Consider the following 12,063-nt stretch of genomic DNA (forward strand, 5'->3'; position numbering starts at 1 on the left):
GTTTTGTATTTCCTATCTCAATACATACTGCAGAATGTATACCAAACCACATGCTATTCAGTTATGATTACTAGATTCCTCCATTAAGTTGATTTCCTCAATATATATTATAATGTGATCACAGCAGGTCGTCATGGTATTTTCAGACTATATAACAATCAGTTAATGAAATATTCTGATTTCCCAAAGTTGACAGAATGCTTCTGACAGTATCACACTCACTCCAAACCAGTAGAAAGCCACATATATGCTGTTCCCATAGAAGCTGTGTCATTTTTGCTAGTTCTTACAGAGACATTAGACATTTCTGCCCATAATGAACTAGGGACAGGAGTTGGTGATTGCTCATTGACATGAATGAGACACCCTCCCAGAAGCCATTTTGGTTTTCTTGCTTCCTTTTGTGTGGACAGAAAAATCTAATTTAAGACCTAGAAGTAAATGAGTCCTTGTCATTTTATTTCCTGATTCATCATCTTATATTAGATAGACTTGGAGTTATATTCAAAATGATATTATGTAACTCAATGAAGCACAGCATAACCTGTCATATCCTAATATAATGAGATGATGTATTGGAAATCATTTAAAGCAATCACTTCATTTCAGGTTGGGTACCTACTATTGATTCATGTGGATTCTTATCCTGAATTAATTTTGATAAGAGTGAAACAATGCTATTAGGATAAAAACTCATCTCAAGTTTTTGTAAGTTGACTGAATGTTTTTATGTATTTACTACAGCTTTATTAGTCCCTTGAGTGGATGTAAACACCCACTTTAATAATACAAATATCTTGTATACATCCTTCCTTGTCACCTTTTCTTTTTGTTTGCTGTACATCTTTATTTTAGTTTTGTCCATAGACAGTTGAGTGAACTTGAAAAGTCAGTAAAGAGAACAATGAGGACATACCACATGTAAATATTCGGGGATTTTTTTTTAAACTACTGCAATAATATTGGACTTTGGATGATATGCTGAAGCATATTAAATCCATAGTTATGGCTACGTTGTGATAAATAGTAAATCCCTTTTAAAAAGAGCTGGTCCAATGCAATTCTACAGCTAGATTTAAGTATATACATTATAAACAATTTAGTATTGCATTTTATTAAAAATTATATAAGCTATTAAATTCTTTGATTATATGAATGAAATTCAGCAACTTTTAAGACATGGCATTTTCCATGTGGAACAAAAGTGCAAAAGCGTGCTTAAAGGATAGCGATATTTTTCAAAGATTTTTTTTTTTTTTTTGGTTTGATTTTGGTTTAGTTTGTTCATTTTTCTTTTTTCTTCCTGAAGGGAAAATACGTGAGACTCTTCTTATGCATATGGCATATTTCTGTATGAAGATAGGTATTTCCTGAATTTCTAGAAGTAACCATGAAATGTAGTAGATCCATGTCAATTATAGTCTTGTAGTCTTATTCCTGCTTTTCAGTTGTTTTCTTCTGAAGTCTTTGAAGATAAACTTGTATGCTGAAAAAGCATGAAGCCTAAATTAGCACTGTGTCTATTTGGGAATATGTACTTAGAATATAAACTTTATCAAGTTTCTTAAAAAGTAGAAACAGTATGAAGTATTTTTGTTTGTTTTTTGGACACATAAACAGATGCTGCAGTCTTTATACATTGTTCTTTATCCAATTAAGTGATATTATGAAAATAGATATATGGTCTCAGATAAATTTTAACTCCTCCTAAGTGATCTCATATAAGCATAAACTATATAGGGGCTCACCATAGGCCAGCTTTTTAGCATAAACTATTGAGTATGGTCATTGGGGGCCCAATGAATAACAAAGATGACTCTGGAAATTTCTGAAAATTTCATTCCATTTCATACTGGAAATTTCAGGGGTTTAGAGGGTTTGTCCCAGAAGCAAAGGACAAAGACTACTCTTTTTTTTTTCTTTTTAATTGTACAGCAAATATTTACTAGCTTCTATAAATTGGGAAAGATTTAACTATTGTTCCTCAGTTTCATTACTTTCAATATGGTGATAATAGTACTTCTATCAGGAATCTATTGTACAAATTAGAAAAGTTAATATGTATAATATATAGTTAACATATGTAAAACATTTAGAATGGTACCTGGCACATATATAAGCACTATTAAAATGTTAATAATTATACTAATAATTACATTCATTTAATAATAATGAATATCATTTCCTGGATGATTTTTCTCCATAGTCAAATCCCATGCAAATAGGATAATATCAAAAGTTCTCTTTTATTTTATTCTTTTTTAAGATTGTATTTATTTACATGAGAGACACAGAGAGAGAGAGAGGCAGAGACACAGGCAGAGGGAGAAGCAGGCTCCATGCAGGGAGCCGGACATGGGATTCGATCCCGAGTCTCCAGGATCAGGTCCTGGGCTGAAGGTGGCACTAAACCGCTGATCTCCCCGGGCTGCCCCAAAGTTCTCTTTTAAAGCAAGTAAATTTGGTTAAATAAAATATCCTGTTGAGGCACAGTTGGTTAAGCATGGGATTCTTGATTTCAGCCCAGGTTGTGATCTTTGGGTCCTGGAGCCTTGCCTTGGGCTCATGCTCAGGGAAGAGTCTGCTTAGAATTCTCTTTCTCCATCTCCCTCTCCCCTCTGTGCCCACCGTCATGCTTTCTCTCTAACTATATAAATTCTTTAAAAAAAAAAAAAACACCTTTTAAGAAAAAGAAGAAATATCCTTAAAACACTTAAAATATGTATTCATTACAAAAAGTAATCAATATAAGCCCTTTAAACAGGGGGTTAATACATATATTTGTATTAACATATACATTAATATTATCCATCTCTATGAATGCACATTTAAGCATGCACATCCATATTATCTATCTGTGTGATTATAACGATATAAAAATCCCATCCCAGATGCAAAATATCCTCATATATTGTATGAGAGAGGAAAAGCATCTAGATCAGGTGACTGGTTTTGAAGACTGTTTAAAGCTATCACTTTATGCTATTCTTTTATGGCTTTCGTTAGAGGTAAATGGTAAGAATATTATCAATTCTTGCATTTTTGACTGAGGTAAGTATTTAATTGTCATCAAATTTACAGTCAATTACAGTTCATTAAAAAGGTACTATTTTATGATCTTTGTTGTATAAAGCAACATTTTATTTTTCTTTCATTTTTAAATTACATACCTTTTGATACAATTAATTTCAATGATGCTGTATAAATATGAAAATATTTTTGTCAACGAATGACTAGATGACAATGCTGAAAATTAGAAATACTGAAATGAAAAACACAGTATCAAAAATAATTTTCTTGCCATTGCAATTTCCTCAGCCTCGATTTCGTGAGGGTCAGAGTTCTATAGGTGGGGCTAGTAAAGAGGTTGTTAACTCTACAAACCAGGGAAAATAATTTACAGTCTTATTTTTAAGTTACATGGAGATGTTCAAGAAGATTCACTCTGGTAAGATTTCTTAACTTCATTATATTTTTTCCATTTCCCAACTTATGCTCTCCTAAATCAAATTCAACAACTTACTTACCATACTTTTGTTTTTCATAACACACAAATTTCTATCAACCCTATTAGAGTTCCTCAAAATTTGTAGTACTTCTATATTTTATCTTTTTAAAACTATCAGAAGAAATTGTTTTCATTCCTTAAGAGAAAACAAAGTCTTATTAACCTGTGCAAGACAACATGAGTAATGTACATTGCAACAAATTTAAGAGGTGAAGGTTATCAAGAGCAGAGTTTGGGGGCTGCAATTTATCAGAGAAACTTATTTTTTTAATAAGCTATGTGGTTTTGTTGCTTGTAATCTAAGTTATCAGTATAACATTTTCTATTTATTTTTGTCTGAACGTTTTTAAAAGGATATGGAGGCTTCCAATATATGTTATAATAACTGATTTCTTATATTTATACCATCTTGTTAAAAATACTCATGAATACACATAGATTTGAGAGAATTAACTGCCCAGGAATATAGGTTTATCAGTCAATTATATGTCAGAAATCATGAGGAAATTTTATTCAGCGAAGTGGAAGCTGTGGACTCTGGTAGAAAAGTGACATAACAAAAAAAAAAAAAAAAAAAAAGAAAAAAGAAAAGTGATGTAACCCAAGCAATATTTTTTAGAAAATTTAAGTCTTCCCACTTTCATATATCATCATTATATGAGAGATGGTGCTTTTCTTACTGAAAGGAGGTGAGGCTTTTCACTAATGTTCACAGCTAGCTTCCCAGGTAATTAAGGTTTTTTCACCCTGCACTATAATCCATTATTACCTTTCTTCTACAACAAATATGTAAGTGTAAATCTTAGACATGTTATCCAAGCAATTATGGAAGTGAATAATGAGTGAAGTTGTATATTGGGAGAAGTTAGCAAAAGAAAGTACTAACCTTCAAAGAGCCATTAGATTATTAGAGGGGCATATTTAGCCCTACATTCATTTTCTAACATATTGAAATGCTGGGCACAAGCTACTTCAAATTATAGGCCTTATAATATCATGCAAATGGAAAGTAAGTATCTGCTTAAGTCATCACATTTATGGAGCTAAGTGATTTAAAACAAAACAAAACAAAAAAACCCCAAGAAACTTGGCTAGAGGATATGCATAACATTGAGCCTTCTAGTGGAAGATGTGAGAGGGAGAGTCTAATGATAAATAAGTAAACAGGAAAGAAAGAAAATTCCACTTCATTTTTAGCACTAAATTGCAGACCTGAATAAATGTACTCTCGTTTAAGGACCAGTAACACCCATGAAATATTCGTAACTTAAAAAGTTGAACACAGCACAACTTCCAACCAGAGATAAAGAGCTTCCTTTCCACAAATGTATCATGCAGAAATTAGCCTTAATGTGTATAATTTGGAGGCTAAATAACAGTGAAGCATATTGGAGCACATACTGGAGTTAAAAACCTCTGTAACCGATGTTATAGAGCACTACCAGACTGCCCCTTCAGGAGGGAGGTACTCATTACCCCCACCTTCCAGGAATGTCTTCTACCCACAGCCCACAGCCAAGTCTTTCCCCAGGATCTGGCCCAAAGAATCTGCTTCTCAGTAAGATGCATCACCTGCAAGGAGGCAGCCCACATTTAATGACTGATCCACACAAGAGTACAAAGATTCATCCTGTTTGCCACGGTTGCAACAATTCTGAAGAGACCTCTTAGCTTCACAACTTTCTGTGGGATCAAATGAGGGCTTTAAGCAACTCCTCCCTTGCCTTTTGGCTTCTCTGACTTCATTACAGATGTTGTTTCTGAGTTCCTTCATCATTAAACTTCATGGACACAGATCTCCCTCTCACAGTCTGGTTTCCAGGTAACCAGACCTCTAACAGTTGGTGTCAGAAGTGGTCTGAGAAAGCACACTGGAAAATGGGGTTTTGAAGCTGAATTACCTCCAGGTTGCATGGCACGGAGGCAATGCAGTTGTTAGAAGCTTTAAAGGTGTTAGGTTGAAGCGGCATACTAGTGAAAGGGAATGTGCCTGGGAGGTGAAATGTATCCGACTCCAGAATTATGGAGGAAAGTTATTATAGGGTTTGCAGAATTAATTTATTATTGCTAGCACTCTTGTGCTATTAGTTTATTATTATTGCTAAATAGATGCTTTAGTAAAAGAAAATGAAAGTCTGAGGGTGATTATTCAGCAATTAAAGTCTAAGTGTGAAGTTGCTTTAGCAAGACCCACTAAATGCAACAGAGAAAAAAGTTACTTCTGATACACAAGAGAAATAGTTTTGAAAATCTCTTTTTGAGGTTTTTGTGAATAAAGTAAGTTGAACATACTTAGAGGCTAACAGTGTCATTCACAATATACTTGATTTATGTTTATGAATAATTTGCATATTTTAAACTGAAAATATGACATCTTTGAACACAACTGCATTTAGAAAATTTTTCCTAAAACACTAAATATGGATTTATTGAAAAATAGTTCATGTATTTAATAATTTTGCTTGAGTTAGAAATAATTTTAATTATACTAATAACCATGTTTGGGACACCTGGGTGGCTCAGCAGTTGAGCGTCTGCCTTTGGCTCAGGGCGGGATCCTGGGGTCCTGGGATAGAGTCCCGCATTGGGCTCCCTGCATGGAGCCTGCTTCTCCCTCTGCCTGTGTCTCTGCCTCTCTCTCTCTCTCTCTCTCTCTGTGTGTGTGTCTCACGAATAAATAAATAAAATATTTTTTAAAATTATTATACTAATAACCATGTTCTAAATTTTTCAAATGCTGGCTTATAGGGAAAATTAATTAGTTAATTCACCTGTATCCTGTTTATGCCGGGGCAAACTCTTCGACCACATTCCATACACCACAATCCCATGGGATGGGATAGGGTGTTGCTCCTACTGCATATATAGTTGGAAGAATTTCTGTCATGAACCTAAATAATATATTGTTGTCGTAATTTTTATTTCAAATATCCTGATAAAAATGTCACATTTGCTTTGTTGCCTCCTATTCTTTGCAATTGTTTTGAGAACATATGTGATGATGATATCAGACTAAAGTATGCTAGTGAATAATGTGGAAATAGTGTCTGCTCATTTTCCCTAAATATTACTGAATTTGGTAAGTGGATGAGCCTCTTTTTTAATAAACTGTTGATAATTTTGCAAATGATTCTGGCCATAAAAATAAATGTAATTATCTGCAAATCCAAACCCAGCAGTGAATTTTAAGACTTGTAAAAGGTAGTCTAGTAATTATCCAAGTTTTTTTCTTTTGAATATGTCTTTGCTCAAATGCCAAATAAAGAAATTATTCTATGTGGAAAAAGATAAAGCAATCTATAAAAAAACAAAAAACAAAAAAACCTGAGAAGAAGACTAACTAGGTGTCTGGTTTATCAAACAAACAGATGACCAGGAGTGACAGGGATGCATGTAACTTTAGGGAAGATATAAATTATGTGAAACATAATAATTGCTCAGGGTATTTGAATGAAGCAGAAATGAGGATATCAATCCAAACAGAGGAAGAAATCTAAAAAATGAAGGATTTAGTCAATGATATTAAAGTCAAATATCTCTCCTGTAAAATTCCCAAATAATTGCATGCTATAAAACACGGACATTGAAAATCAGAGACATATCCTTTTATCAATAATAGACAATAAAAGACAGCCCAAAGAGAGATGCAGGCTTTTGAATATATATTTCTGGGTTTATATCCAACACTATGGAAATATCATGTACAACGCATAGTGGAAAGGGATCATTTCGCTGTAATATTAATCTGTTGTTTCCCAGAATATCATTTTGTGGTTTTTAAAGAAATAAGATTATCTTTCTAAGTTAAATCACTAATTATATGCTGGTAAAGAAATGTTTTCCCTAGGAGGTAATATAAAGTCTTATTGGATGGGACACCATAATGTGTCAAAAGTCATGGGGCTCTTTAAGGTATTAATTTGTTTACTGTTTCTATAAAAAGATTTTTGCTGGCAGGTGTCCTGTGAACCATATGTTATGTTGATTGCTCCAATGCAATTCCAAAACCACCTACAAAGGAAGTGTAATTATTTATTTTATTGAGAAAAAAAATGATCTTCAGTGTTTCCATTTTAAATTGAACTGTCAAAAATATAGTTTGACATTTTAATTAATTGAAATTTATTTACTAAAATAAATACAATATTTAAAGTAATATATTAAATCTACCCTTATAATAAATATCTGTAAGAAAATACCCTTATTTGACGATGTAAGGCTGTAATTTCTGAATATACAGGATACAAATCTATAGTTGAATTTAGATTTTTTTTAGTTTTGATTTGCATAAATATGAACAAAACTTTTATTTAACTTTCTAAGTTCTTTTTTTTTTTTTTTTTTTTTTTTAAGTTCCAGTTAGTGGGACACCTGGGTAGCTCAGTGGTTGCGCATCTGCCTTTGGCTCAGAGCATGATCCTACATTCCCGGGATCCTGTCCCACATCAGGCTCCCTGCATGGAGCCTGCTTCTCCCTCTGCCTGTGTTTCTGCCTCTCTCTGAGTCTCTCAAGAATAAATAAATAAAATATATTTTTAAAAAAGTTCCAGTTAACATAAAGTGTAATATTAGTTTCAGGTGTACAATATAGTGAACATAACTCTTAAATATATATGATATTTAGACCATTAATATGGTTTGTAAGATATGGTATATTTATCAAACTTGGAGTCTTTAAATATATGTTACATTGGATTTGCATTACACTTGTATTTAAGTGAATCAAATTTAAGAATATTTTTTCTGCCAAAATACATAGAAAAATGGAAAGATAGGAGGGAGAGCTTAAAAAACAGTTGTCAGTCTATTTTAAGGAGTTTATGTCTATAGCAATACATAGATTAATTTAGCTTGAAATAGTCAATACAGAAAGCTAAAACTTTATTGACTTGATTAAATGTTTCTAAAATATTGACTAAGAAGAGAAATGCATTGTTCAGATCCCTATGCAAATATGAAGTGATAGCATCTTTGACTTTGTTGAAGAAAAAATAAATATTAATTGAAAGCCAATGAAGAACAATAACAAGGAATTGAAAGGTTGATAATGTATATCAACAGACTTGAATGCAAAACTCACCCAGATCTAAAATATGTTTGTGGGATCCCTGAGTGGCGCAGCGGTTTAGCGCCTGCCTTTGGCCCAGGGCGTGATCCTGAAGACCCGGGATCGAATCCCACGTTGGGCTCCCGGTGCATGGAGCCTGCTTCTCCCTCTGCCTGTGTCTCTGCCTCTCTCTCTCTCTCTCTCTGTGACTATCATAAATAAATAAAAATTAAAAAAAAAAGAATTACTCATGTCAAAAAAATAAAAAATAAAATATGTTTGTTTCACTATTAATAAATTAGCATCCTATTTATAATGTCAGCCTTTCACTTTAAACAACTAGCCACAAGGTGTTGCCTGGTGCTTGGGGGTATGGTACTATAAAAAAGAATTCATGCTTTTTTGCTGCTGCTCTTAAGATGAAACAAAAGTATAATTTAAATCCTTCCCACCATTGTTACATAACAAAAATTCACCTGAGTAAATCTTAAAGATCTGATTGGCTCTATTAAAGATTCATAAACTGAGCAGCATCCCATCTAACAAATTGTAAGGAGCTCCACTGAGTTGCAGAAAAGGAAAGATTTTTACAGGCAGAGAGTGAGTGGGAGAAAAGGAAACTGTTAGCAGAGAATGCATTGTTTTAGGCAAAGTCACCCTCCTAACAGGAACAGAAAGGGTCTATCAGCCAGCACATACTTTCTAGTGCTAACCAGGAAATTCTAGGTTGGCTCATTTCTTTTTCTTTTTTCTTTTCTTTTCTTTTCTTTTTTCTTTTCTTTTCTTTTCTTTTTTTTCTTCTTTTCTTTTCTTTTCTTTTCTTTTCTTTTCTTTCTTTTCTTTTCTTTTCTTCTTTTTTTTTCTTTCTTTTCTTTTCTTTCTTCTTTTCTTTTCTTTTCTTTTTTTTCTTTTTTTAGAGCTTTTATATTTTGGTTTATTCTTCATTTAACTTCTAAAACACTACTATAGTTGAATATTAAAACAAAAGCAATAGCAAGTAGTGAGCTATGATTATAGTCCTTCACTCATTCACTACTGCATATAAAATGCCAGCAGTGTTATTCACTGACCCCATTAAAAAAGAGGTCAGACACTGAACACCACCCCTAGGATGATGTTCATCATCCTCATGCTTCCTCATTGTAATGGCGCTGTCTTTCCTGATTGGGATCAAAGTCCACCAGTGCTACCTGGTCCATTTCATCAGTCTCTCCTACTTCCTTCCTCTCAGATAAGAGTTTTTCCAGCAAAGAAAGTTTATCAGGAGAGAGAAAGCCATTCTTGGGGAAGTTTAACGTAAATTAGATAATTAGGCAATGTTTCTCTTTTGGCCTACGATAAATTGGCATGCCTTCCTTTAGCACATACTTGATATTCCCATGCTTGACAATTCGACCTGGATGAGAGGTGATGATGATGGATCGATTGTCAAGAATAGACACTGGCTTTTGAAAGCCACACAGGGCTTCAACCAGCTGTATATCCATACACATGAAAAGATCTCTTCGAGTAAAAACAGCATGGTCCTTCTGATCCGAAACAATGATAATACCTCCTGGTTCCAGTCCCGGTTCTTGGTCTCCCTCACCATGGAACGTTATCTTCTGGCCATCTTTCATGCCTTTGTCAATATGCACTTCTAGAATCTTCTCTTGAAATATCTTCCTTCCATTGCAACTTTTACATGTATCTTTAGGACTGATCCATTCCCCATGGCCGTGGCACTCCTTGCACACAGATTGAATTTGCTGAACCATTCCAGATCCAATCTGATGAATTCTTACTTGCGTTCCAGTACCTCGGCAATCGGGACAACATTCAACTGCTCCTTTCTTACCACCTCAGCCTTCACATTTATCACAAATCACATTCTTTTGCAGAGCTAGTTTTCCTGTTGCACCATTATGTAAACCTTCTAAGGTTACTGAGAGCTGATGTACAACATTTTTACCTTTCCTTTCTCTCTGTATCCTTCCTCCTCCTCCAAAACACATGTCAAAGATGTCCATGGGGGAGCCAAAACCACCAGCAGCTCCACCCTCTTTAATTGCCTGTTCTCCTCCTTTGTCATATAATAACCTTTTCTTTGCATCCGAGAGCACTTCATAAGCTTGAGAAATCTGCTTAAACTTCTCTCCTTCATTTGGATTCTTATTAGTGTGGTACTCCAAGGCCAGTTTCAAGTAAGCCTTTTTCAGTTCCTCCTGGGTGGCACTGAGTTTGACCCCCAAAACATCACAGTAAGTGGTTTCTTTCACCACTTTCTACAGCAGGTGAGAAGGCCAAGGCCGGTGTGGGGGAGTGGGAAGTAGCGCAATGCTGGGCACAGCTTGGGCAGCCACCACTCCTCCATGTTTCACTGAGTTCTCTGGAAAGTTCCCTAGAGGTCACATTTCTGAGAGAAGCTGAAGCTGCAGTTAGGTTACATATTAAGTCTTGGTAGAGTTTAGCATAAGTGACTCCATTTTGAGCCTACTATCTCCTTTTAAACATCATGAACAGTTTATCTGTTAACTCCATGAGGATAAAACAGGCTTGCTGTGAAAAAAGGATAAACGATGTTTCAAGTATACAATATTATCTGCTTGATTAGGTTTCAGTTATATGTAAATAGGGGAAAAAAAACACTTTAAAATACTGCCATGTCCCCAAGTCCCCAAATGATCAATATTTTGACAGTCATATTTCATCTAGTCCTTTGAACAAAAATTATTTATATATATATATTAGAACTTTTGAAGCAAAACAAACTATGTTGGTTTAACATTTGAAAATCTGTCCATATAATTCAATACATTAACAGAACAAAGGAGAAAAGTAGTAAGATCATCTCAATGGATACAGAAATATGTGTTTGTAAAATTTAATGCCCTATTGAATCCAGGCAAAGAAAATAACCGTGGAGCCCCAAACAACAAAATGAGATGGAATAATAACAGAAGATCTAGAATCAATGATTAGATAAAAGAAGAAGAACAGCTGGTAAACTAAGATAAACTAATTTCTGAAAAGACTAATAAAGAAGAAAATTGAGAGGGAAATAGCACAATGAACAAAATATAGAAGAGAAAAAAAATGTCATTATAGTATTGAAATTATTTTATTTTTATTTTTTAATTGTTTTAAAAATACTACATAATGTACCTAAAAATCCAAATTATGATAAGGTAGAAAAATATATTACAAAGTTGGTCCAAGATGAAATGTAAATCATAAATAGAAAATAAAAACATTAAAATGATTGACATGGCAATTTTTTAAACTACCCATACAAAGTCCATGTCCAGGCAGTTTAGCCAACTGTACCAAACATTTAAGGATAGATAATTGTCATGAGCACACTGTGGAGGCACACACACGAGTTGTTTTTCCACAATGTCAGCTTTATTCGATCATAAAGCAAAGTTAAATCACAATTATAAACCAGGATTCCAAACTGAACAACATTTCATCATGTGATTGAACTTGACTTCTTACACAACACAGAAAGCAGGACAGAAGACAAACC

General features: G+C 34.0%; 1 pseudogene; it reads right to left on the reverse strand.

The window, feature by feature from the left end:
- Positions 1–9,576: 9,576 nt before the first annotated feature.
- On the reverse strand, positions 9,577–11,199 carry LOC144305113 (dnaJ homolog subfamily A member 1 pseudogene; annotated as a pseudogene).
- Positions 11,200–12,063: the final 864 nt, after the last annotated feature.

The sequence above is a fragment of the Canis aureus genome, chromosome 35 (genome assembly GCF_053574225.1).
Source record: "Canis aureus isolate CA01 chromosome 35, VMU_Caureus_v.1.0, whole genome shotgun sequence".
NCBI classification, from domain to species: domain Eukaryota; kingdom Metazoa; phylum Chordata; class Mammalia; order Carnivora; family Canidae; genus Canis; species Canis aureus.